The sequence below is a fragment of the Haemaphysalis longicornis genome, unplaced genomic scaffold (genome assembly GCF_048455015.1).
Source record: "Haemaphysalis longicornis isolate Haplotype H1 unplaced genomic scaffold, Haemaphysalis longicornis Haplotype H1 scaffold_9, whole genome shotgun sequence".
In the NCBI taxonomy this organism is placed as follows: Eukaryota; Metazoa; Arthropoda; class Arachnida; order Ixodida; family Ixodidae; genus Haemaphysalis; species Haemaphysalis longicornis.
Window position 1 is genome coordinate 129,434,082 of NW_027526460.1, and position 24,444 is coordinate 129,458,525.

Here is a 24,444-nt window from a genome sequence, read left to right on the forward strand (position 1 = left end):
AAGCTGAACCACGGGATCACCTTTGAGTGTATTAGCACACGTTTGGGGAGTTTTACCAATAGCATGGGGTAAGGCTTTAAAATAGCTAGTCAGATGTTGCGGGACACGCGCTTATTCACTTAATTTTCAGCGGACCAAGCAGATACGGCGCTAATTTTTTTAAATCCTCGGTTATTGCTTAAAGAAATTGAATGACGTGATTCAATTTCAACGTGATTCACGTGATTCAACGTGATTCACTGGGTAGCAAGGTCCAATTTGAGGACCTTTTCGGGGGTTGTGGAAACTGGGAGGTTGGGACCTGCTTTATATTCTGTCTCGATGAAGGCGTTTCTTTGGTTTTCTTACCCGCCGCGGTGGCTCAGTGGCTAAGGCGTTGCGCTGCTGAGCACGAGGTCGCGGGTTCGATTCCCGGCCGCGGCGGCCGCTTTTCTGATGGAGGAGAAAAGCAAAAACGCCCGTGTGTACGAGATTTCGGCGCACGTTAAAGATCCCCAGGTGGTCAAAATTAATCCGGAGCCCTCCACTACGGCGCGCCTCATCGCCTGCGTTGCGTCGGCGCGTTAAACCCTACAGTCAATCAATCTTTGGTTTTCTTCGGTGAAGGCAAGTTTGTAGTATACGGCAGGCTGTACCATATACACCTAATAATCAGTGCCTGCGGGAATATTATCGTGTCCTCTTGCATCGTTGCTTTTCCTCTGCTTAGACGTGTTATAATGTGGTCTAACTCGTTAAAGATTTTCTCTGAGAACGGCTCTGCCGCTTCTCAGTATAGGGATGTGTCGTGGACCGTTGCGTGATTGTTCTCTGCGATGACATGTTTAAAGATTTTGGGGTGTTTTTATCTTGGCCGTGCGTTGTAGTCACTCGTCTGCCCCACACACCTTGCAGCGGTGTCAGGCCCGCGGAAAATTCGCAAAGTCAATTTAAAAAATGAAGGAAACGCACACTAACGCATAAGACCTGAAGGTATGCCGAAGCTGTGCGCAACCTTCACGAAGGTTTAAGTTCACAATTGCGGCCGATTTACTCCTTCTTCGCTGCCGCAAGAACTTTACTTCATCACTTATAAGTGTGGGCTCCCTTTATTTTATTGGAAGTGATAATCGTTTTACATCACCTGGAGGGGCACACGCTATGACGTGTCTTTCTGGTTCCGAGCAAGTGTCACCACGATTAAGGCGAACGCTGGTGCTTTTTTTTTTGCCAATCTTGCCCAATCTCACTAAGAGGGTATGATTGGCTTGACAAATGTGAGTTGAGGACGCTGGGTGGTCGCCGTGAGGCAACACACCCCAGCGCTCACCATTTTCTCCTTTTCTTAACTGCCGGGCGGTCGCTGCGAGGCACGGGCTCACGTGGACGCGCTCACATGCGGGCGCTCAGCAGTTTCTTGGGGGCCGCTGCGGCCGCTTTTCTGATGGAGGCGAAAAGCAAAAACTCCCGTGTGTACGAGATTTCGGCGCACATGGTTAGAGATCCCCAGGTGGTCAAAATTAATCCGGAGCCCTCCACTACGGCCCGCCTCATCGCCTGCGTTGCGTCGGTGCGTTAAACCCTACAATCAACCAATCAAGCAATTTCTTGGTATTTTTAACTGCGAACACGAAAAATTACGATTTGTTAAACAGCTTCGCTGTTGAAGTTACTCCAATCATGCGCTATATACACGTTTTTTTTCGTACTTAAAGACGTTTTAGTTCGTTTTTGCTAATAATTGATATCTTATTTTGTTTTCGCGATATTGGTGATAATCTTCTATATTTTTTAGTTAAGTGACACAGTGATGGTGCCGGCATTACAGTTGCAGAGCCGCTTTGGTGTGATGGCGTCAGTTGCGGGCACGGCTGGCGACAGTGTGCCGAGCATTCTACCCTCCACAATGCGTAGAACGAACTTCGCTGCGCAGGTGTGGTGACTGAGGAATTTACGTAACTTTTCTTTCGTCTCGGCCGTACAAATATTGTCCTTCTTTTCACATATCAGTTGCTGCTGCGCGTATTCCAGATTCTGGCGAGCCTTGTCACCCCCCTGCTTTAGTCGTATACATTCCGGTTGGCAGTGACGTATTATCGCGGAGTCCTGATGAGCACGGCTGATAGCGGACGGCTAAGAGCCACTGGAAAATCGAAGATCAGCCTAGTAACACCACCGGGCTAATAAAAAAAAAGGACAGAACCAATGACCAAACTGCACAACCAACAAGTAAACTGACCTGCAGCTCGTCCTCGCTAGTGTCCTCACTAGTGCTCCTGCTGACGTCACATCTGCTGCGGTCTCACAGCACGTCTTCGTCCAGCGTGAGCGCAGTAAGAGCGTGATGCAAATAAGATAAAAAAAGCATTTCGAGCCAGCGCTGGGAATGACTGCTACACGCAATAGGTCGAGTCGGAAAGCAATTGCAACTACGCCGTCGTGTCCCCGATTTTTCGTTTGGCTTGCCGTTGCCGGCGAGGCACGTTTTATTGTCGCCCCAACTACAGATTTTCAAATTTGAAGAAATGGGGCGTCCTACAAACGTGTAAATATAGTACTGCTATGCTGCACACTTCATGACAGTCAGAAATCTGCGAAGGCTTTATATGGCTGGCAGCCAACTGTGATGTGACTGCGGGGAGGGACAGCTCGGTAGTTGGAGACCTCAGGGCTGTTTTGGCACCTCATTTGCGTTGCTCGCCAACAAATAACTTGCGACGCCTTGTGGAAAAGTACTGAGTTAAAAAAAAAAAATAGGCCGCCTCCAACGCCTGTGCGGTCGCGCGAAGCTCGATAGTGCGTCGCGCGTGTGAGCAATGACCCCTTTTGCAACCTCGCGTTCAAAGTGAGGCTTCATTTATACTTTGTGTTTTTACTTTGGACCTTATTTTCACAGGGGCACTAAACGGCTTGCGTTTCGGATGAGCCGCTGTCGTTGATGGGAATGAAACGCTGGCTGATCTGCATGCAGTACAAGTAGACCACGGAAGTATGTGCCACTTGGAGCAAGGGCTTTGGAAGAGAGGGGAAAATGAACGCCCAGATGAAAAATCAAGGACCGGATACGGCCAAATCTGCAGCCTAAGCCCTCATTCATACAGCCGTCGCCCCCGTCACGGGACCGTCACGTCAAGAAACCGCGACGTAGACGTAAACGGAGTAGCGTTCGTACTGGAGCTCTCCGTCAGTGTGCAGGGTCGTCTGCCTAGTAATCAGTTTAGCCTAGAATTGATTGTGCTTAATCTGAAAAGTAAAGAAAACTGATTGGATTTTTACGTGTGCTCACTTTTCGCTAAATTTAGTCGTAAAAATATGTTTTCTGATTGGCTGGTTTACCACGGTAGTGGTCCCGTCGCGTCGCGGGGCGGAAACGTAGAGATCGGCTTTTCTTACAAGGAAATTGAAGTAAATTTGTGCAAGTGCTACTCGTAGGTACTGACAAATGCACTTGAATGCCCTTGTAAGAGCGAAAGAAAAGAGTCCCCCAAGCTTGATAAACATTCTTCAAGAGTATAACCATTCAAAATATTCTCTCTGTACAAGGGCATTTAAGTGAATGGGTAGAAGTGCCTTTTGTAGATGTATGGTAAACGCTTTTAATTTATTATGTGTCAATAAAGTGAAACTATGCAGCATGATTTCGCCAGCAATGGAGTCAGATTGGAAAGTAATACGCGCCGTTCGCTGCCGCTATACGTAATAATGTCACAATGGTTATCGACGTGCGCATGAAATCGAAGCCCTCGTAAATTTCACAGTGGAGCCGACACGAGAAAACCACAGCTTCGGTGTTTCAGCCGATTTCCCACTGGGTAGAACTAGGTTAAGTTGTGTTTTTTTTAAACAGCGAAGCTGTTTAGAAAATTGTAATTTTTTGTGTCCGCAGCTAAAAATGCAAAAAGAATCCGGAGCGCGCGCACGTGAGCGCGCACACCTCGCAAAGACCGCCCAGCGTCGCCTGCACACGTTCGTCGAGCCAAGCATATCCACTTAGGGAGATTGGCGGGAGTGAAAAAAAAAAATTAAAATTGCTGAGCGCTTGTGTTAGCGTGCCTCGTGGCGACCGGCCAGCGTCCCTGGCGCCCGTTTGTTAAGCCCAGCGTACCGACTTAGAGAGATCGGCAAGATTGGCTAAAAAACAAACAAACAAACAAACAAACAAACAAACAAACAAACAAACAAACAAACAAACAAACAAACAAACAAACAAACAAACAAACAAACAAACAAACAAACAAACAAAACAAGAATTCCAGGGTTCGCCGTAACCATGGCAACACTTGCTCTGAACGAGAAATACTCCAGCGCTCGTCGTAATCGAGGCAACACGTGCACGAAACGAAAAAGGCAAACCATACCATACGCCGCTCCAAAGTGGTGTCCAGTAATTAGGGCTTCCAAAAACATGAAGGACGCCCACACTTATAGCAACAGTGATGGTCGTTGGGGCAGTAAAGAAGAAGCAAATCGGCTGCAATTGTGGACTTAAACATTCGTGATGGTCGTGAAGGTTGCGTACAGATTCGCTACTTTCAAATCTTACGCGTTGGTGTGAGCTTCCTTTTTTTTCATTTTCAGCCATTTGATGGTTTGTGTACACATTTTGTTTGCTCGGACAAAAAGGTACTGCATGGTTAAATGTGCTTATAGTGCGGGCAAATGTGTGGGAAAATCGGCGGCAGTCTGCATTTGAGGATGCTGCGAACAAGGAGGCTAATTGGAGAGACCGTCGCTAAGAGCCAGCGCTGCCACAATAACTGTTCTCTGTATCTGTTGACACCATGATTTCTGTTCGTGCTTTAACGGCTGACATTTTCTTGCCAACGGCAGACTACTTGTAAGGCAGATACGATGCGTCGGGGTGGTCTACAAAGTGTATCAAATAGAGTATTAACCTAGTTTTAATGCGAAAGCCCTAAATTTTTGTTTCAAGCACGCGCATTGTGGTGTTCAGAAAATACCTGGCGTAAGAAATACTGAAGTTGCGTGAACCAACGAATGCCCGCCTGGGAAGAGAAACCGTGGTGCACAAGGAGGGTCTGAAGAGGGCTCTGGGGAAGGCCGACGCAGCGCGCGCCAGGAACTGGCCGAAGCGGGAAGAGCTTCGGAAGCATGCGCTGTCGGGACGGCGGAGGCCGCAAAGTTGAACATAAAATTCCAGATGAGATCAACAGAAGGTCCAACTGGACTTTCGCCTTCTCATGCTTCCAGATCATCCCCGGAAATTTTGTCAGGGATATTTAAGGCCGCAATACGTTTCGATGACGTTGGGGAAAAAAATGTGATGCCTTCCCGCGTCATTCTCGTAGTGTTTCATGTAATAACATAGGACTCAGTGCAAGCAATCACTACGAAACTGCAATTATAACTCCGGAACTTACCAAAGTACTTGACAATGCCGTACAAGGCACAGTTTTGTAGGTCTATAGTAAGTGCAACAAGGGGAACAAATCTATGACTACACCAAAAACTTTCTAAATGACAGAAGTGCATTCGCAGCTTGCACGGGATAGCGCTCCTACTGCCTGCTTAGAGAGAGAGAGAGAGAATGCATTTAATGGTAAAAGCGAGGTTAACCGAGCCTTATCGCTTAGCATGCTACGCCATATGAAGGAACGAAAACATGAGGGTCTGTGAACTAAAATACTTTAATGAACCATTTTGACAATACCACAAAAACGCGGCCAAATTACATGAATCTCAGTCAGTCAGTCAGTCATAAAGGATTTTATTATACAAGAGATAAATTAAAAAATATTTGTATACAGAAGGAGGTCCCATAGTCAAAGACTGAATCGGGACCTCCTATGTTAGTGAACATAAAAAAAATCTAATAAAAAAAGCAAACAGCAGTAGCAAAAAGCATAACAAGATACATCGTAGGCAACACAAAGTATTCGACAACAAAACAGCGAAAAAGAAAGAAAAGCGAAAGTTTAAAGGGAAAGAAACGAGGGTAATTCAACACTCCTAATTAATTTTGGGATAGTTACAAGTTGAAAAATTGCAAACGAGCGAACGCAAAAAGAAATTGCATCCATTTGCAGCATTATGCAACAACCACCGATGAATTGCTTAATCGACAGAAGGTTGAGAAAAGGTTGGCATGAATGAGACAGGGAGAGAAAGTAAAAAAAGGTAAAGAAAGAGACAAAAAATAGGAACTAATCGCAATTATGCTGAATGAGGTATGGATGTGAGGAAAGATTTCAGTTCTTTTTTGAACGTGCCAATTGATTGGGAAATTTTGATTTCCGGTGGTATGGTATCCCATAGCCGGATTCCGGTGAGGAAGGCGGTTTGTTTGCCGTAACAGGTATGAACTAGGGGTAAAATGAAATTGTGATTACGTGCAAACTTTGTGAAGGTAGTATTTGATAGGTTGTATTCGGGAATTATGAAGACAGGAAGCTGGTTGTTAATTTGTTTAAATAGTAAGATAACCAGCTTGTATTTGAAACTGTTTTCAACATTTAAAATGTTGTTGTCAAGAAGGAGTGCTCTGGCGTCGCTGCGGTAAGGACTGCGGGTTAGTATTCGAATAGACTACACGCATATGACGTCATGCTTTGACCAAAGCAGGGGAGTGGCGCGACTAAAAAGGAAATCCTCACGTAAGACACCTATATAGTGGAAGGACAATCCTCCAAATAGAATTACCATACTCGCCCATGGATCGGAGTCATTTTAGCGACCACCACCAACCCGTAAGCCGGACACGCCAAACATCATGCTGCACATTTAAATGCACCCAATTTCAAACGTCTCGCGTACCCGAGTACTTGGGATGTCAATCGAGAATGACCGCAAATGTAATAATTCTAAATCACATTAGAAGTAAGCTACAGAAACACAAGCAGAACCACAAACTCTCATAAAGACTTCAGAGAAAAAGATGTTTCGCATTCTTGATACCTTCGTTTCGATTCGACTACTACCCTCCCTCCCTTAGCTTCGCCTAACCAGGCAAGATCTATAACGAGTCGATGCACTAACCCCCCCTACCTGCGAACTTATTCTTCACCCAATCCACGGTACATCTACTTCCAGCCTTAAGGGCTTATGCCCGCATAACATAGTCAGAGAACTCGCAGAAGCAACACCTAAGGAGCGAATATGCATGACTCCGGGAGATATTCATTACGCTACACTACGCCAACTTTACTCATTTCTACTCTCTACCCTTACAAAACTACGCAAGGTTAACTATTAAACCCCTGCGACGCTATGCACGCTGAAAATCACGAAGCCAGGATGAAGAAACGGGCTGTGCCCTCCATAAAATGCACAGCAATAACCCGTACACTATCTTTGTAGCCGCATCAGAATACAGGCACCACGATGCATACGCGGTGGCTGTAACGGACATCTCCAAAACACTTCTGAACTCAGTCACAATACGTCCCACCCGCCCAAAAACAAAAAAACAGGGGGGGAGGGGGGTTGCCTCATCCAAACTACGGAATCCTACCGCCAAGAAAATCAATTTTGATTCGAGTGCTGCAAGAAAATTTCGCCGCCATCAGATTACGAGTGTCGTCCAAATTCTTTGAAAACAGCCATTCTATATTACCAGGACGGAAAATGTGTCTGATCTGGAAACTCGCGTACTTCCGCCTCCAGGGAGACGAGACGGACCACAAACACGCCATGAGGGAGGGCCCGCGAGACGGGCAGAGCCTAATCTTTATCCCTATCTCGGGGCGCGGTCCACGAGGGATCGCCTGCTCACATTTAATGAGCCCACCACACACTACCGCCTCTCCTGCCGAATATATCAACGCGTGGACCAGAAAATGGACAACAGCAAAGAACGCACATCTGCGTTTACTTCGCATACTTTCCCCAACCCAGCCCGCCTGACGCACGTACACCCACACGTGGCCTGTCGCGTGTGCGGCAAACACGCGCCCTGTGTAACATCATGTGGGCATGCCCCCAGGGTTCCTTTCCAGTATTAATCCCTCTGGAGTGCTCACTGGAAGGCCGCGTTCCGGTACTTCGATCGGGAGCTTCAGGTCCGGTTATTCGATAAAGATGCGGACGATGCTGGCCAGTGGATGCCACCGTCCAACAAAGAGAGAGAGAGAAGGCTCTTTATTAGAAAAGAAAGCCGATATGTTTGCCGGAATTGCGACACCGACATGCTACTCGGGGGGAAGGGGGTCCGGAGGGGGAAAGAAAAGGCCCCATAAATTATAGGGCAGACGAAAGAGGAAGAAAGAGAAGAAATAAAAGAAGACAAAAAAAAAAAATAACAAGATAATGACACTCAGTTTGTGAGTAGTGGAATTACAAAGTCTGTCTTCTAAACTCTAAATCACTGCAGTGACGCCAATCTCGTCCAGATAGTCGATTTTTTACAGCTAAGTTGTCTTGCACTAGGTTCTGACCTAAATAGCGCGCTTCTGTCGGGTCGCGCCGACAAAGAACCGCACGCGCTCGTTTCATGGCTTGAGTAGAATGTTGGGTAGCTCTCAGTTTAATATAGGCATCTTGAAGGGGAAAAATATACTGAAATTTGTTATTGAGACGACGCGGTCTTTACCCCAAGTCGTATCCACTTGCCACAATTAGCTGGCTCAACTTTATTGTGAAGTTGCAAACGTAACAGAATTCGCGTCTACCGCCAATACGTAACCGTCTACACAGGGAGTACGGTTATCGAAAACGACCGTAACTTTTGTTTCATCGAAACTATCCCAAACAAGTGATATTGGAATTTATTTAGAATTAGTTCTAAGGAAGTTATGTTTATGTTTTTATTCGATCAATATAGTACGTCACCGTACGTTACCCAATGTAGTAGCCAACGTAGCATCTTCTTGTAGGATTTTATTAGGGCGCGAGGCCTTACTCTTTCTCCCTATTCCTCCCTCCACACCCCTCCCTTCGGAATGAACGAGTGGTTAAACGCTTACACTGCGCAACCGCACGAGGTGTTGGCTTAACCGTGAATGCATGCGCTTGAAGGCCAGACTGACAGAAGCGTTTTCTCGCTCTAGGTTCAGTAATAGAGCCTTCGCCCTCACAAATACACAACAAACCCTCGAGCTTAAATTTCCCACGGCATTGACCGTTCGCGGTAGGTTGGCATTCCAGATTTGTCGCACCGCCGCGTACTCGCAGTCATTTATTCCAAACACACTAGAGAGGGACCACCAACCAGTACCATTGGCGCTTGCAGATGAGTTCGAAGACTTCAGGAATAGCGATCAGAAATTTCTTGTTCTATGGGTTGAACTCTGCGATTCTTTCTTTTCTGTCTTGCTTATTTTGATAAACGTTGGTGTACCGGGCACCAAGTAACGTCCCTAGAGCACGTTGGTGTACCGGGCACCAAGTAACGTCCCTAGAGCGTTTTATATCATACCTAGTTTCCCTAGCCGATCTGTTCACTCCGTTGCATTGTAACATCGTTATTGCTTGCGTGATTTTAGAGCGATAGCTCTACTACTCTATGTACAAACCCAGGCAGCGCCTCGTTGCTAAACATGACCTCCAAGCTCAACCAAAATCAAACTTTGATGTAGCCAGCGCCTCTCGCGGGTACGCGACGAAACCGAACAGCGGCGGAAGGCCAGCCTTTTGTGCCGTCACTGCCAGAGGCACCGGGGCTGCATTACAGTTCACTGCGCGTTCCCACAGGCAGCATCGAGGCCGCAGAGCAGCGTGTGTGTGTTGTTCTGTGCATGGTTTATTTGTAAACGCCGTAGTTGCTGCTAGAAAAGCGGAACTTTGCGAAATAGTAGTCTCGTCCCCGCATAAATCAAGGCATACTATTAAGTTACATCTGTGGGGGCCAGTGCTGTCGTTCTTCCTAAAGCAAGCAAAACCAAGCTATGGTACGACGAACTTGGTTTAACCACGGCAATCGTTTTTGTAACGCGCATAACTCAGAAGTTTCGGTTGCATAATTATTCCTTTCGTCCTGCTTCTTTGCATGCGTTGCGAAATTTTGCGTATTGTTTCTATTTTTTTCTTTGCGTTGCGCTGATTATGAGCCCCTCCCTCGGTAATGCCGATGGGACCATGAGGGTATCGGGAATAAAAAAAATTGAAAAGTAGCACAGCTTGCAGTAGGGGTGCAGACTGGAAGAACAACGTAGCTGGGAATCGATCTAGTTTCTTTCCCCCTCGGATCCGCTATCAGTGTGGGAGAACGACGAGCGCAGAAGTCGGGATCTTGCGCTCTTCGTCGCCGTTAAAGCGCGGCGGCTTCGGTGCGATAATCGGGTTTGGATCGTAACCGTCTCATACGTTCTCGAGCAGCGACACGACGGCGTTCGCGCCGCGCTTCTTCGTCCTCGGGAGTTGCATAACTCTTCGACCGACACATGTTTCGCGGGAGTCTAAACGATGTGCTCGGCTTGGACCCACGAGTCGCTGTGTGTCGCCAGCGCACCTTCTTTTATGCCGAGCGTTCCTCTAGTAGAGTTGAGCCTGGCTGCGAGGCCAGCTCTCGACGCTGATGGAAGCTGGGCCCGAGTAGAGTTGAGCCGTGCTGGCAGCTATGCTGGGAGGCCCTCCGCTGTTATCTGACGAGGGGGGGAGGGGGCGGAGGGATTCCGTTAAGAAGGGAAGGAAGAGACAAGGACTGGGGATATTATTGAAATCAATGGTTCACCCTCATACAACCGTCATACATCCCGAGGAAGGGCAGTGGGGGTTTGAAAGGATGAAAAGAGAGAGACACAGGGAAAAAAGAGGAGAGGGATGGAGGAGAGTGGGGGACAGTCTACGTCGCGTTCATCTCGTCCGGGACCCGACGGCTACAGACGCTGCGTTAGTCCAGTCACGTCAAGGAAGTTGAGTAGCTGCTGGAAGACCTGTGGGATTGCGTCCGGTCCCGTGGGGAACAGGAAGTCTTCCAGCGTCTTCCAAGCCACAAGCTCGCGGCCGGATTGGCTGACATCAAATCGAAGCAGTGGTGGCTCGTGCCCTCCCTCTGCCCGACGCGCTGGTCGTCGAGATTCCCGACGCACCCCTCAACCACGTGTATGCGTTGTAAAATGAGGTGTGCGGTGAGTGAAGGGCTGAGTGGGCTGCGAAAGAGGTGAAAGTGGGATGATGTCGACGAAAAGCTGATACTGAGAACAAAAGGCAGAACGGCAGCTAATGCCGCTGCTAAAGCAAGCAGCTGGGACCACTGAGATGGGTAAAGCGCAAAGCACTGTTGGAAAGGTGCTCGAAGGGCGGGCGAGAAACGCCCTGTTCCGAGTGCATGGGGACGGTCTTCAAGTTCGCGATGGAGAAGGAAGAGATCCTCACGTATTCTGGAGTATCCAGCAGTCGTCGATTTGTCAGTCACATTTTGTAGCTTTATGGTGCTGCGACGTTTGAAGTGATCAGCGAACCCATAGCTGACGTATTCCTAAACATTGCGAGGTATGGAATAGCAGAAGCACGAGCTTTGAGGTCATGTCATGTTCCACAATCATCTCCATGGATCACTGGTATCAGGCGCAACACAGAAGCACATGCAAATTCACAGGCTAGAAAATGCTAGCACATTTGACAAGATGTCACCTGGTAATAAAAGTTGGAACCGCTACTTTTTTCATTTAGTTTTCTTTTTTTTTTAAATTACACAGAGATGGCGCTGGTGGTGCGAAAAAATGGACAGAGCTTTTTTTTTTTTTTTTAATTTTCAGACTTGTGTTCGGGACTGAAGCCATTCAGTTATCTCCACAGGACAGTGCAAAAACGATAGGACTCGTACGTATAGTTTGCGGGAAGAAGACGTAACGACTGGACACATTCTATCAGAATGTTAGGTTGTCCATCTAAATTGTGACCGTTTTAATCCGTATAAGCGCATCGCCTTTCACGTTTCTTTGGTATGGCCAGCGAGTGGCGATCAATCGCATGACGATACTCAAGGGAGTGGTCGCTCTTGAGCGCTCTATCCGTCTTAAATGTAGGGTAGAGCGGCTTTCTCAGTCCGTCGCGACGGTTTTCCTGCAGTGGCTTGCCGCAATCGAGTGGGCGGCGATCAGAGCGGCCAAGCGTGTTAGCAGCGGTCACGGTACAGTGCCTCGATGTCCAGTGGCGCAAGACGCACTCCTCACGGCCTCCCGCCTTCCTGTGCGGCTACACCCACTGCTCAAAGATTGTCCACATCGAGGAAATTCCTCTTCTTCTCGCTTTCGTTTTCTAACTCCCTGGCATGCGACTACTGAAACGTAAGGGCATTTTCTCCCTTCAGTGAGCGAAGAAGGATGCACTGATGTGGCTGAATCGAGATCGAGGCATGTGATGTCGACTACCGGGGAGGGTGAGAAATAGGGGGGGGGGGGGGGGGGGGTAGCTCATAAAGTGCAAGATTTAATGTGAGTCTGTTGCTAAGAGCAGCACAAAAAAGTAAAGTGCTATATAGTACAGATACATTAACTGCTTTGGAGCTTTGGCAGATGTTGTCATCCCAATATACAGGGCATACCATTGTCAGCCCATCAATCAATCAATCAATCAATCAATCAATCAATCAATCAATCAATCAATCAATCAATCAATCAATCAATCAATCAATCAATCAAAGCAGAACCATCACCCCTCAAATCCACCCATAATCTTCCACCATTCCCCCATGAGACCTAAATATGACCAATAGTTCAAACATGCACAAAGTGTGGGACACAATGCCACTGATGCTCAACTTTAAAAATGCGCTGTGTGGTTACGACCTTCCAAGAAAGAAAGCTTAGTGGGGCAGCAGTCCGAAACTCCTTAGGCGCGTTTCTGGGAGCGCCTAGCCCGTTTGCGCGGCATTCCGAAGAACTCGGTGTAGCACATAAGTCCAATGTGCAGGGGACGGTGACACGTCGCGGGAGTGCGGGTTAATGTATGAGCACGGTCTAGAAGAGGCTAGTTGCAATGCAAGCTTCACTGGAAATTGGGTTGGGAATCTCCGTGGTTGCCAAATGGGCTATGATTTTTTTTTCTGGAAATAAAATCCCGAAGATCCCTTCTGCGAATGCAGTTACGTCTGAAAATATCCTTTTGAAAAGATATACAATGCAGATTGAAGACACCAGCAAATGGCGTAATAGGCTTCTATGTTTAGCAAATATGTTTGATCACTATTAATTCAGTCATTAAGACGCAGACGTATTGCCGTATGTCACAGAGGGCCATGCTGAATCCCAGATTTGCCATTGACCATGCTTCGTTATTAAGCGGCATTTTCCGCGTGTTCTATGATACGCCCCTGCCGCACAGATCTGTCGCTCGAGATATGGGACGTTGTTACTTACGTTTAAACAATGAGCGAAAAAAGGAGGAGGAAAAATTCACGGATTATTATGCATTGCTCACAAACTTCTGATATGGTGCCTTTCCGCGGAAGACAAAATCAAACGGGTATTTTCAAAAGCCGAAGTAAACCAAACACAAGAAAAGTGGTAAGACCTCCAAGATCCGAAGTGACAGTACATATTATGCAGTTTTGAGAATCCTTTCCCTGCTTTTTTTCTTATGAGCTCCTAAATACAGTAACTAACCTTGCGGTATTTGAACTGTTATTGCAATAATCCAAGCACGGCTTGTTGTCGCTCTGCCTTGGCGTATTCCATGTTGGGAAACTAAAAAAAGCACAATCGTTCGATGTTTTTAAGCGAAGATAAAATAAATGGCAAGAAATAAACACGTGTAGATAGATAAACATGTAAGCAAATGAAAAAAAAAAAACGCCCAAATATTTACATACACCTATGTTGACGGGAATTTTGGGCGTGCATGGGGGTAATAAGTCGCCATGCATTCCAGAGACGCTCTGGCCTCGGGGTCCCGTCCGCCGTGAAGCTCAACCAAAGAGCAGCCCATTAGTGAACCTGAGCAAGCTTCCGGCAATCAGCGAGCCAAGGCTGCAGTGTCGCGCATTCGTACGTGTGGCAAGCGTCGGACAAGAAAAGAAAAGGCAACTGCGACAATCGTTCATAATTAAGACTGGTTGTGTCAAAACAACTTGCGAAAGCCCTTCAATTGTCTTTGACGTGGCTTAGCGAAGCAACGCGATAGAGGATTGTGCGTAGGGACCTTGTAAATATGAGCCGGCGTGATTGCAGCTGTTTTTTCACCCGACGGGATCGCCCATTTTACAGAATGGCTGTGCTTTGTTGGACGTGCGTGGACAAAAGCTAATAGAAAAAACAGATCAATGATGAAAGCACCGCTTGCGTTAGTCCTTAAAGTTCTTCTGCAGACCTGCTGCGGTGGCCCACTATCTTTGGCGTTGTGCTGCTGAGCCCAAGGACGTGGGTTCGGTTCCCGGATGCGGTGGTCGCTTTTCTGATGGAGGCGAAAAGCAAAAACGCCCGTGTGTCGAGATTTCGGGGCACTTTAAAGATCCCCAGGTGGTCAAAATTAATCCGGAGCCCTCCACTACGGCGCGCCTCGTAGACCAAATTTAGTTACGGCGTGCTGAACCCCACAATTTATAAGGTTAGTTCTGAAGGGTTGATTAAAGCAATTCATCTCGGGTTGCCTTTTAATAGCGACCCAACTTCATGCGTTTGCGTTTATGAACCATAAGAGTGAAAAGTGATCATTTTGCGCTCGTTTTAGCACTAAAAACTGGAACAAAGAGGGCGTCGCTCATATCTGTCACAAGGAGGCGCCGAGATGGTCTTGCTTCTCCGCAGTGAACGTCAGCTTTCACTCTCAAGCTGGACGCCTCATGCGTGCTCAGAATCTCCCAATTTGCTGTTTCGTAGCTGTAGAGATGTCCAAAGAGGGCAGAAAAACGGGTGGGATTAACAAGACATTTCTGACAATTTGAAAAAAAAAAATGCATAGGGCAGCATTGAACCTAAATACTGTACTCTCAGACCTGTACAGATTGCAAAAGATGATTAACTGCTTTAACCTGGGATTGAATATGTATGCATCGTGCGAAAAAACAACCAAAAACAAATGAGAAAACAACGCGTCATTTTGAAATTGTAAATGAAGGGGTTTTAGGAACTCTGCGCGTATATTTTGTTCATGGAAGGCAACCGTAACTTAAGGTATTTTAGGACAGCTACATTAAGATGCACTGCACCCGTTTTCCACAATCATATGCGTACTCACACTGATATACCACGGCTGGCGATGCTTTCAACGGCAGTTTCTAACAGGGAAATTTTTCGAATTTCTGCTCTTACGTGCAGTTGCTTGAATGCGCCAATATTACTTTTTCATTATGACAAACCGGAATCCCACTTCTAATTAACGTATTTCCGGGATTTTAATCTTAAACGTTCTGTATGTACGGAATTATGGGATAACGAAATTCTTACCTTTGTTGACACACCGCCGGAATTAACACAGTGATGTGTTTCCGCAACACATGATAAGACAACGGGGTATCATGTTAGAAAATTTGACGCAGTTTTTGTCTTTGTAAGACTGCCAGAAACGCCAAATAATGATTCATATATATTCCGCATAATCGGTGCAGCTCACGGGAAACATACGGAAAACGTGCGGTGTTGCATGTAGCGCTTTAAACGCAAGCACAAAAACTGTGCCAAACGTTTCTAGTCGGGGAAATTGTTTTATTCTTTTGTTTTTGGAAATATTATTAGCTTATACGTGGTTGCGCAATACTCCTCGGAAATTTCGTATTTCCGTATATACGGAACGCTTCACTATAGGGCGACACATCCGTTTTCGATGTCATGCGCCCATTTATTACCTGACTCTATGCATTGCGACTAGAATCTCCGAGTAGAAAACAGTAAAAAGGGTGCAAGGAGGTTGTAAATAGGTGTAAAAAGGTGTTGCGGCTGAGTGGTTATGATTGTGCTTCCAGACCCGCCTGCCCTAGGTTGTATCTCTAAGACCAGACGAAAGTTTATTCTAACGTGGTCGTCAAACACGCAAGGATAAAGATTTAAATGTATAAGGGTTGCAGGAAAAAAGGCACTTTGTGCCTAGGTCACGAGGGAATACAATGTTGTTAACAAAAGGCAGAACTGCTTAGTAGGTTATCTGAAACTCAATAAGGAATTCATCGTTCTAGCGAACATTAAGACAGGGGCAAAGGTAAAGAGAAGACGAACCACACGCTAGAACTTCAACTCAGTTAATGCCACATAAACAGAAAAACGCCCATAAGTCCATGATATTTGAAGAGGCTGTCATAAAAACGCAGTGAAAGCAAACAAAACACAACCGCTCATATCACAGGCCACATTACCGCGCCGGCCCATATCGCATGGTGGAAATTAAACCCACACGTGCGAACAGCCTTCATCCACCGCCCATGCGCATCCACCCTCCGCTCCCAAAAAAATTCAACCCACATTTTTTTTTTTTGCGGCCCATAGTGCATGTCGGCATACTTTCATGCCATGACAACGTAAAGTGATATGATACAATAGTTTCGAGTGGTCGGCAAGGTTAAAAAAACCTGTTTTACCGTCTCCTTACGTACGATTATCGCGAACCGTAAAACCTGCCAAAACCGACAATCACCAAGGCCTGTTTTTGTGTGCCATTTTCGCTGTTGTGGGTTATTAGCCGCTGGCAGTTCTCTTTGTTCGAAATATTGCTCGATTGAGAAGCTAACACCGAGCTCCGACTTTTTTCACTCCGCGCAAGACCGGCTTCACAAGGAATGGCGCGACGTCGGCAATATTTCATCCGGAGCAGTGCCAAAAACTGTACTTTAAATCACGTCTTAAGTTTCGCACACGCCAAATCTGGTGCGGACAAGCATTAAAAGTCCACCGAGCGCTAATAAATGGCATGGAGAGCGAGTCCGAGTGAAGCAGACGACAAATGTAAGAATCCCTAAGCCGACGTCACAGAGACGTAAGGGGGTGATGATGATGATGATGGTGATTGCTATTGGTTTCCCCTTTGTATCGGGGTGATGACATGACGGGTGATGGCAGCGCCGCCCGTGGTCGCACTCAGCGCCAATCTCGTGGGAGCTGTTTCTCAAATTGGGACGCTGACGCAATGCCAGCGCTGATGTAAGCTTTTCACTCAAGGGTCGATTCAGTTCTTTCGCATAAGTACAGGTTAACGGCAATTCGTCTTTTCCCATTCTTTCCAACAAAGCTTAGCGGGGTCTGCGCCGCTTGCGACTATCAGAGGCACCTATGGAAACGTACATCGATATGCTTTTTCCTTCTCCAGGGGGAGTTACCAAGGCCGGTCTGCATCTTTCTTCAACCATTCATCAGCCCAGCGACTACACCATTGCACCTTTGAAACGACACGGTGTTCCAGCTCCGTAAGTGGGTCTTCAATCGTCAATCACGTATGCGGTTCCCGGGATGGCAGGTACAACGAACCCGCAATTTGTGCGCGATGGCTCCAGCTTTTTGCTAAAGTAAAATGCAGCAAGGGAACGAAGAAAAAGATGCGAGGCACCGAGCGAAACGAAAATAGACAAAAGAAGCGAAGACTATAGACGTTGTGAACTACGTATACACAACGCACTGTGCGTGTGCGTGGGTGTTGCGTGGAAGAGGGGGAGATGGGGTGGGAGAAAGAAGGGAAAGAGAAGTGAGAGGGGGAAAGCGAGACAAGAAGATCGAAAAAAAAAACAAGGGGAGAGGGGGGGGATTGACAGGCCAGTCATTCAGCTGGAACGTTAAACCCATTTCTTTTTGACGTGTATCTCATTCGCTTCCTATCCTTTGTGTTGTGTCGTTGTCATGTCGCCGGTTTTGGCGTGGAAGACGCCAACTTGCAAACGGCGAACGGAACTGAGCGCGTGTAAGGTAAGGAAATGAGGCAGGGAAGGGGCGGAAGTCTCATAAGACAGAATGGTGATACAGGTGTGCGACGTCATGTTGAATAGAGAAATCGCCGAGAGAGGCGTACAGCACCATACCTCGCCGGTGTCCAAGAAGCAGCGTTTCGCGCAATCTGATATCAAGATTTTTGGCATATAATGGGCGCACAGTTGGCTCCAGAGAAAGTAATGCCTCGTACGTGGGATACACGGCCGTTAAAAAAAAAAAAAAAAACCTTCCGAAGCCCTTTGAACCAACTGCCTATCGAGCGTGGCCTATTAGCCACACTCGTAAATAAACGTTCAACTGTGAATTCAAAACCCGCCGCGGTGGCTCAGTGGCTAAGGCGTCGCGCTGCTGAGCACGAGGACGCGGGTTTGATTCCCGGCCGCCGCGGCCGCTTTTATGATGTAGGCGAAAAGCGAAAACGCCCGCGTGCTCGAGATTTCGCCGCACGTTAAAGATTCCCAGGTGGTCAAAATTAACCCGGAGCCCTCCACTACGGCGTGCCTCATCGACTGTGTAGCGTCCGCGCGTTAAACCCCACAATAAACAAATCAACAATATCAAACTGCAAGTTCCCTGTTCTGCACCCGTAGCAGTGTGGGACCAGCCATCTTTCACAGCAGTTGGTTTTTGACGCCAATCGCAGTGGGGGAGGGTATACGTTGCGCTGCAATGAAGGTCAACAAGTGGGCCAATTTGCATACATTCTTGCGTACGATACAGAGCAAACCTGCCGGCCAAGGAGAGGGCAGCGGTCGTGTCGTTGTCTTCTCTTTCTCTCGTCGAATTTGCACTGTTTTATCGTTGTGCACTCCAAATGATCGTAGTGGGTACGTGAGCCACAAGCCCCATTTCTGCTTTGTACCGGCGGTAAATCGAGCTGTCGAATCAGGTGTTCCTCGAATAACACGCCTGTGCTACTCTAACGCTACTTGAGAAGCTGCGTATTGGCAGTGCTGTAGACCGCTTGTCATTTAATACTATCCGCCGCCGATGCCGTCTCCCCTGCATACGTGCCCACTACACGCACAGAAACCTTTGTCCTTCATGAAGGAGTCGTCAGAAATGGCCGGTTGGAATTGTCTCAAAGAGTACGCCTCCCACTTGTCGATGCCCCTCAGAAGGTGCCACAGCAGTTTCGGCAGCTGGACACCTTAATCTGCAGCGCCCGGCTTACCGTCGAGGTAGGACCGATTGCCTTCACGTCCTCTGCGTTTTCACTCACGGGGCTTCTCAGAATCGCTGAATTAGCCTCGAGCTGTTGGTGACTCTTCTGTGCTTGTGTTCATTCTGCACGCGTATCTTTGTTTGGAGCCTTTATGCGAGCAAATAACTTCATGAGAAGGTCGACACCGTAGGCGTAGTTAGTTTTTATTCCCCAGGGGAGGGGGGGGGGGGGTGGGAAGGGGGAGGGCTGTGCCCTCGGAAAACTGAAAACCTCTCTCTCGCTCTCTCATATATATATATATATATATATATATATATATATATATACAGGGTGTTTCAGTGAACACTTTCAAAAATTCCTGAAGGTAGGCTTTTCAAGAAAAATAGGAATTCTCTTAAGGAACAAGCTATCAGGTTCAGCGGACGTCAGCAGTTATAAGAAACATGCTAATTACATAGTTAATTAACTAAAATTGTCTAATTAACTTTTTAATTAGTGAAGTTTGGCCGTTATTGCCAATGGCGAGTTTGTAGCCACGGAAACGACGATAACCGATCAGTTTTCAAAGCAAAGAAAAAGGCACTCTGTAAAGCCCTGCAGCCCGCAAAAAATCGAGCATTTTTCCCCCATGAAACCGAAACTCAGCGCACATGGTGCGCCGGAAGTGTAGTGCAAACGCAACATCCGCTGATGACGTGTTGCTGTGACTGTGTCGCCCAATTCAAGAAGGGGCTGGTGATTCCCCACGCTAGGGAACCAGCTGATATCAACGCCATCGCCTCCTGTATTTTTTCAGCGTTATCTTTTCTTTCGTTGGTAGGCGCAAGAAACAAAGGCCATCGCCCACTACACGGTCGCCCGTTTCGGCAGCCCTAGTGGACGTTGCCGACAGTTTTGCTTTTATTTTTTTTTATTGTCTTGACCACATCTTAAGTGGCTACCAGACGTGCAAAGTGCGAAACGTCACCATCCGTTCATTTTTTCGTTAGCTTTATCTGCTGCTCGTTTATAATCGCTGCGTGTTAGAAAGCGCCTCAGATAAAGGAAAGGCTTGTTTGCTGAGCCAGGAGGGATTTCGCGGCTATAGCTTGCGGCCTTGCGTAGTGCTTGCGGCTTTTCGCTTTAAAATGCTTCTTTACGCAGTGTGCGTGCGACATAGCCAAGACCGTACCACTGGTGTCACCTCTTCCATTTGAGGATCAAGGTTTCAAAGCCACCGCGTTATTATTGTGAAAATGGCTGCGCCAGCTCAACTCCAGTACTCCGTTGCCGAGAAAGTGGACATTTTACTGGCTTATGTGAGCGCGCAAAAGGACGCGCAACTGGCATCGATGCTGTATGCTGCCCAACATCCGGGCCGTCGTGTGCCAGCTCGCGCCACATTTGTATCGATATTTAATCGGTTTAGAACCACTGGATCAGTCCATGCTCAGAGAAGGAAGCGGCCAGCCAGTGCAACCGAAGATTTTGACATCGATGTGCTGGCATACGTCGCTGTCAGGCCGGAAGCAAGCGTCAGGGAAATTGCCAGCGCATATGGAGCGAGCCCAGCTTCAGTTTGGAGGTCACTTTCAAGACACAGCTACCACCCATATCATGTGTGTCTTCACCAAGAGCTCAGACCAAGCGACTTTCAAAAACGGCTTGATTTTTGCAACTGGTGCCTTATTCAATGCGACGAAGATCGGGAATTCCTCAACAGAGTGCTTTGGACTGACGAGGCCCAATTTTGTAGGAATTCGAATGTCAATTTGCACAACGCACATTATTGGTCTGATCAGAACCCCCACTGGCTCCGTGAGCATAAGCACCAGGTAAGGTGGTCAGTAAACGTATGGTGTGGTATTTATAACGGCTGTATTGTTGGTCCTTACTTCATTGACGGAAACCTTACCGGAAAGAAGTACACAGAGTGCGTCTTAAATTGCGTCGTCTCCGAGTTTGCCTCAGAGTTGCCACTGGCTGCGCTGAAAGAAATGTGGTTGCAGCACGACGGAGCCCCGCCGCATTTTTCCTCACTGGCTCGTAAATTCGTCGATGAGTCCTTTCCCAACCAGTGGATTGGGCGTGGTGGAACCACACCATGGCCGCCTAGGTCACCCGATTTGTCACCTTTGGACTTCTTCCTCTGGGGATATGTTAAAAATGAGGTTTTCAAGACTGAGCCGGCCAACATCGAGGATATGAAGCAACGTGTGAGGAGCTCCATCGACAACATTCCCAGACAGATGATTTTATCCACTATGAACTCCATGAAAGAGCGCCTTCGTCTGTGCATTGCAATGGGCGGAAAACAATTTGAGCACATCATGTAAAATATTCTGTGCAGTCATCCAAAATATTACTGTTGTGGAGCGCCCAAATAGGCCTACAACCAAACGAAACATTGAAATAAACCATTTTTGTTCATTGATATTTGTTACATGACTCAAAACAGCTAAAAAAAGTATGAGGTCAGGATTTACTAATCCTATGTCAGCACTTCTTACAACAAATGGAACGGAAGCTGGTACAAAACAATGTCGCGCTGCAATTCCAAAAAGTTGTCAGCTACGATTTTAGCCGTCAAGCCAATACCACGTAAAAAAACTCCCACCTCCCCTCGCGGGAACCCCTGTGTAGATGCGACGCATAGGCGGAGCGGCGAAGGAAACGCGTTTTATAGCGCGCATAACGTTGAGGGGACTGCGTAAGCTGGTCCCAGTCGATGACGACGTTGGCGTACTTGTAAAGCGGCGTGGACTCTAGGTGTTTGAGCCAAGCGTGGATGTTGCTTCGCCGGAGAACGCCACACCGGTTATATGCGCAGCGCGCCCGAAGGAGAGGAAACCGCGGAAGAGAGAGTACTGCTCATGCGCCGGCCCCAGCGCGTCTGCCGCGGCTATGACGCAACGTGCCGCGGCTATGACGCAACACAATCCAACACAATCCACTTTAATCCAATCCAATCCAAATCCAATCCAACCGAATTCAAGCCAAGCCAAGCCAAGCCAAGCCAAGCCAAGCCAATCCAATCCAATCCAATCCAATCCAATCCAATCCAATCAAATCAAATCCAATCCAATGCCCCTCGCGAGAGAGTGTTCGTTATCGGAGAGGAGAGGGGGTGAGCGGCGGAGAGCGCAGCTCGCGCGGCGAGGAGAATGGCAGAGGGGTGGACAACGCCGACAACAACGACGACGACGCCGGAGGGACAAGGCGAGTGAATCAGATGCTCTGCATCTAATAACTCGAGTGTTGCATTCCGCAATACCGGCGCCGCAAAACAAGCTCTGAACTGGCACAAAAGTGTGCCTTTATTCTTTGAACAAAGCTAGTGCATTGTAAATGGTAATTAAAGGCTGCTTCCGGAGGTAAGTGCACTGGCGGAGCCCCAGGTTGGCTCCTAACAGCATTTCAAAATCCGCAGCTACGTAGTTGGCGATTACTAGACTTTGGCTTCCGCCCAGTGAGTAAGCAAAAGTTGCGCATGATGCACTGCTGCCTATGCCTCGCATCGAGGCTCCCTAGCTAGGGAAAATTGCACTTACATTTCGAATTGGCCGCCAAATCTATTGAAACACGTCACCAGCGGACGTTGCGTTCGCTCAGCACTTCCAGCGCTCATCGAGCGGCGAGTTTCGTTTTTGAGCGCAAAACAAACGCAGGTTTCCTCGCGCTACAGGGCTTTAAACACCGACTTTTTCGTTCTTTTAAAACCTGATATGAAATCGTCTTCCCCGGGGCTACAAAATCACCATTGACAATAACCACCAAACTCTGCTAATTAAGAAGTTAATTAGTAGAGTTTAATTACCCACCTAACTAATGTGCACACCCTTGATACTATCTGGCGTCCGCCGCAGCTAGCAATCTCCTTCTGAAGAGGGTTTCTTTTTTTCTCGAAGAGCCTATTTTTAAGAATTTTTGGCAGTGTTCGCTGAAACACCCTGTATATGCGGCAAACCATGAGAATCTCTACCGCAGCTGACAGAATAGAACTAGCAGAGCTCTCGAAGTTAATCAATAAGCGCAAGACAGCTGACATACGGAAGTATAATATGGAGAGGATCGAATACGCTGTGAAGAACGGAGGTAGCCTGAAAGCAGTAAAGAGACGTCTTGGCGTGGGGAAAAATCAGATGTATGCACTTAAGGATAAGCAAGGCAATGTCACCACAAATAGGGATAAAATAGTCACAGTGGCTGAGGAGTTCTATAGGGATCTGTACAGTAGCCGGGACATACAGGATAATGCCGAACGAGACAGTAGTTCAGAGGAGATAGACATCCCACCAGTAACGACCGAAGAAGTAAGGAAGGCTTTGAAAGAAATGAAAGGGGGCAAAGCACCTGGTGAGGATCAGATAACAGCAGACCTCTTGAAGGATGGCGGAGAAATTGTACCTGAAAAACTGGCAAACCTGTATACGCAATGCCTAATGACCGCAATGGTACCGGAATCTTGGAAGAACGCGAACATCATCCTAATCCATAAGAAAGGCGACATGAAGGACTTGAAAAACTACAGGCCGATCAGCTTACTGTCAGTCGTCTACTAGGTATTTACCAAGGTAATCGCTAACCGAATCTCTGCAACCTTAGATTTCAGTCAACCTAAAGAACAAGCAGGGTTCCGTAAAGGTTATTCAACAATGGACCATATTCACACGATCAATCAGGTGATAGAGAAGTGCGCTGAGTATACTCAACCCCTATATATAGCCTTCATAGATTATGAGAAAGCATTTGACTCTGTCGAAACCCTAGCAGTCATTCAGGCATTACGGAACCAGGGGGTAGATGAGCATTATGTAAGAATACTAGAGGATATCTATAATGGGTCTACAGCTACCATCATCCTCCATAGGGAGAGCAGTAAAATACCTATAAGGAAGGGTGTCAGACAAGGAGACACAATCTCTCCAATGTTATTCACAGCATGCTTACAAGAAGTATTCAGAACGTTGGATTGGGAACAGGTGGGAGTAAGGGTTAATGGAGAATACCTCAGTAACCTCAGATTCGCTGATGACGTTGCCTTGCTAAGTAACTCGGGAGACGAATTGCAAAGCATGCTTTCCGCACTGGGCGAACAGAGTAGAACTGTGGGACTGAAAATTAATATGCAGAAAACTAAAGTAATGATCAATAACCTCGGGACAGCACAGCAGTTTGAGATAGGTGGCGAGGCAGTGGAAGTGGTAAGCGAATATAGCTACTTAGGCCAAGTTGTGACCCCAGATCCCAACCATGAGGCAGAGATAATTAGAAGGACCAGAATGGGGTGGGGTGCATATGGCAGACATTATCAGATAATGAATAGCAGCCTACCATTGTCGTTGAAGAAGAAAGTGTATGACAGCTGCATCTTACCGGTACTCACCTACGGGGCAGAAACTTGGAGGTTCACTAAGAGGGTTCAACTTAAATTGAGAACGACTCAGCGGGCAATGGAGCGGAAAATGATAGGTGTAACATTAAGGGACAAGAAGAGAGCGGAGTGGGTCAGGGAGCAAACTGGTGTTAAAGACATATTAGTAGAAATTAAGAAGAAGAAATGGACTTGGGGAGGGT

The 24,444-nt window shown here is 47.3% G+C and overlaps 1 protein-coding gene across 1 annotated transcript in view; it reads left to right on the plus strand.

Annotated features, from left to right (window-relative positions):
* Window positions 1-24,444, plus strand: part of LOC144153048 (solute carrier family 41 member 3-like) — a 280,541-nt gene that overhangs the window by 112,963 nt on the left and 143,134 nt on the right. Inside the window, exon 2 of the mRNA XM_077684684.1 lies at window positions 17,110-17,206. The gene's annotated coding sequence lies outside the window, so the exon portion shown is untranslated. The remainder of the gene's footprint in view (window positions 1-17,109; window positions 17,207-24,444) is intronic.